Raw genomic sequence first — 3,825 nt, forward strand, 5'->3', positions numbered from 1 at the left:
TGAATTCCTCTTTCTGGTTCAAGAGGTGTATCAGTGATCTATAGGAAGCTTCACGAGTTTTCCTCTGATACACTCCAACCTTCATATCAGCACTTTAATGCAATAGGCCTGTTTTTCCCTTTCTCAGCCTATAATTCCATAGGAATTATAAAGACAGACTATCGTTGCTTTAAAACAAGTGATAATGCGTTTAAAACGCAAGATACACAGTCGCAGGCCTTTGTTTCCAAAGGAACGGAAATAAAAAATCGGCACCTTAATACCACTATAGTGTTAATTCGAAAGAATTACACTATCGGTGCTTTATTTTAAGAAATGTATTTAACACAAATAACACTATCGGCGGTTTATAATTGCTGTCGGCAATTCCACATGGAACGGAGCAATAACACTCCAATAACCCCAATGCGATAGTACGTGGGCTATCGAAAATTACTATCGGCGACTTCAGTGCTCCCAAGGCAAGGCTCCTTCTGCTCCGATCTGGCGATGCGATAACAATCGCGGACCCGATATCCTTTTAACTCTTCTCTATAGTGTTTTGGGTCCAAGCTATCGGAGTTTCGAACTTCAGCAGTTCCAAAGGCCCTTTTTAGTCCACTTGTGATTATGCGATGCGATCTTGGTTCGGACCCGATACGGGAATGAAGCAGAGCTTATAAACTTTTAAGTCCAAAACTCTGTTGCGGCTTAGTAATTTCACGAATTCTCTGTGTAAAACAGAGTTTCTGCTTGGAAGCTCAACAATGCGTGTAAGAGAAAATAGATGCGTCGATATATGGAAAACAACCCAACAAGCCTAAGCTTAAGTGTTAATTGGGAAACAAAGATTGAATCACCATTAATGAAACGCGGGGAATAACAAAACCGGAACTGATACATGCATAAAAATAATAGTTTAACAGAGAACCATCAATCAGATGCACAGAAAGAGTTTTTGTCAATGATAATGCTTCCGGAATCGACTTTCCTGAGCGTCTCATTATTTCATTTTATAAATAATAGATAAGCCCTCTCGGTCCTTATCCATACAAAAGCATGCCTTTTACATAGAGTGATTTAAAGCAATCATGCATAAAAACTTATTATCGCTTATCCATAAGCGATTATTACAGAATGCTTTTATTCTTAATTCTATCCCTATCTTAAACTAGAAAAGCATGGAAACTACTGGCTAAAAGACCCCACTCCTTTTCCTATAGATTGTTTTAGATTTTTGGAATAAGTTTGAAGATTTTCCCTCCAAGTCACATGCTCCTGCATCAGACTCCTAAGGAGAAAATTCTTAATGGGCTCCTATCCATGAGTTCATCTACAGAACTACCCAGTTTCTGTAGCATGTCTTTTGTAACCCAAGTAGCTTCAGTGGTTGGCTGATCCTTCCACTTTACCAAATACTGGAATTACTCTTGTCCCCTTGTTCTCTTAAACACCTTCTTGTCCAAAATTCTTTCTGGCTGCAAATTCTTTGTTGTGGGTAACTGTTTTACCCAGTCAATCTCTTGGTTCTCTTGATCTTGTGATGTATCATCTGCAGTTTCACCTTCATACTTGTACAGTTCTGCAACATTAAAAATTGGTGATATTCCAAAATCAAGGGGTAACTCAATCTCATAGGCATTTGCAAAAAATTTCCTCAACACTCTTCACAGTCCAATTTTTTTGAACTTCAATTTGTTATACTCCCTCTTTGGAAACCTTTCCTTTCTGAGATGTGCTAAAACCAGATCTCCAACTTCAAATTTCACCTCTCTTCTTCTCATGTCTGCTCTGGTTTTGTATGTGATGTTTCCATCCTGCAGCTGTTGTTTCACTTGTTCATGTATTTCTTGCATTTCTGAAGCAAAATATTCACCCTTTGCACTTCTCATCTCATCTTTTCCCAAGTTTCTTAATTCAGATACTCCTCTTAGATGCATTCCATAAACAATATGGAATGGACTCTGTCCTGTACTCCTATTAGGTGAGTCATTATATGCATATTCAGCTTGTGCCAACACTTGATCCCATTACTTTGGATGTTTTGCAATAAGGCTCCTTAAAAGATTGCCCACACTTATGTTCACAAATTCAGTCTATCCATCAGTTTGTGGATGATAGGCATAACTAAAACTTAATTTAGTTCCCAATTTCTTCTATAGTGTCCTCCAGAAATGTCCAACAAATTTGGAATCCCTGTCTGAGACAATACTTTTAGGCAACCCATGTAATCTTGCAACCTCCTTAAAAAACAAATTAGTAATGTGAGAAGCATCACTAGTCTTATAACATGGAATAAAGTGTGCCATTTTTGAAAATCTGTCCACTACAACAGTAATTGAATCATTACCTCTCTGAGTCTTTGGTAGACCCAAAACAAAATCCATACTTACCATATCCTAAGGCCTATCTGGAATTGGTAATGGAATATACAAACCTGTGTTTTGGCTCCTTCCCTTTGCATATTGACAGACTTTGCAAGTTTTCACATACTTCTCCACTTCAGATCTCATTTTCGGCCAGAAATAAAATCTGTTCAACTGTTCAAAAGTCTTCTCTATGTCAAAATGTCTTGCAAGTCCTCCACTATGTTTTTCTTTGATTAAGTTCTACCTCATAGAATAGTTTGGTATGCACAACTGATTTTTTTTAAACAACAGTCCATCTTGTAAGAAGTAATCCAACCATCTAATCCTATCCATCAAAATAGGATTTTTACAGGCTTCAATTGCCTCTTTAAAATCTGGATCTGTTTCATATAATTATTTAAGAAAATCAAAACCCAACACTTGGACTTGATACTCTTGAAATAATACATTTCTCCTACTTAAGGCATCTGCAACTTTGTTTGATTGGCCATTTATATGCTTCAAAACAAAATGGAAACCTTGAAGTTACTCTACCCATTTAGCATGTTTCTGGCTAAGTTTTGGTTGCTGCATAATATATTGTAGTGCATGGTTGTCTGAGTACAGTATGAACTCCTTTGACATTAGATAATGCCTCCATTTTTTTAATGACTGTACAACTGCATAGAACTCCTTATCATAAGAAGAATACTTCTTTTTTGAATCATTCATCTTTTCACTAAAGTAGGCTATTGGTCTATCTTCCTGGCTTAAAACACCTCCAATTGCTTCTCCGCTGGCATCACACTTCACTTGGAATGGCTTATTAAAATCAGGTAGAACCAAAATAGGCTTTTCAATGATTTTCTTCTTTAACAGTTGACAATTCTTTTCTGCTTCAGCAGTCCATCTAAATGGTTGTTTGTCCTTATTTATGGTCTCAATAATAGGTGCATTGATCTTACTAAAATTCTTAATGAATTTTCTATAAAAGCTAGCAAGACCATGAAAACTTCTTACCTCAAAAACACTCTTGGGTGAAGGCCACTCCATGATTGCCTTAATCTTCTCTGGATCCATCTTCAGCCCAAGTACACTAGCTCCTCTTTCATGAATGAACACTTCTTCAAATTCAGCAATAATTTCTCCTGTTGTAGCCTTTGTAAGACATAATTCAGATGTCTCACGTGCTCCTCCTTAGACTTGTTGTAAACTAATATATCGTCCATATATACTATTGCAAATTTACCAATGAAATCTTTAAAAACTTCATTCATGCATCTCATAAATGTACTTGGTGCATTTGACAACCCAAAAGGCATTACTCTCCAATCATACAATCCCTCATTTGTCTTAAAAGCGGTTTTTCACTCATCCCTTTCTCTTATCCTTATCTAATGATACCCACTATTAAGATCTAGTTTTGAAAAATACTTTGCTCCACTCAAGCAATCCATTAAATCTTCAATTCTAGGCAAAGGAAATTTGTACCTGATTG

Source organism: Pinus tabuliformis, chromosome 2_2 (genome assembly GCF_031772625.1).
Source record: "Pinus tabuliformis cultivar Carrire ecotype Pingquan chromosome 2_2, CPIR1, whole genome shotgun sequence".
NCBI classification, from domain to species: Eukaryota; Viridiplantae; Streptophyta; class Pinopsida; order Pinales; family Pinaceae; genus Pinus; species Pinus tabuliformis.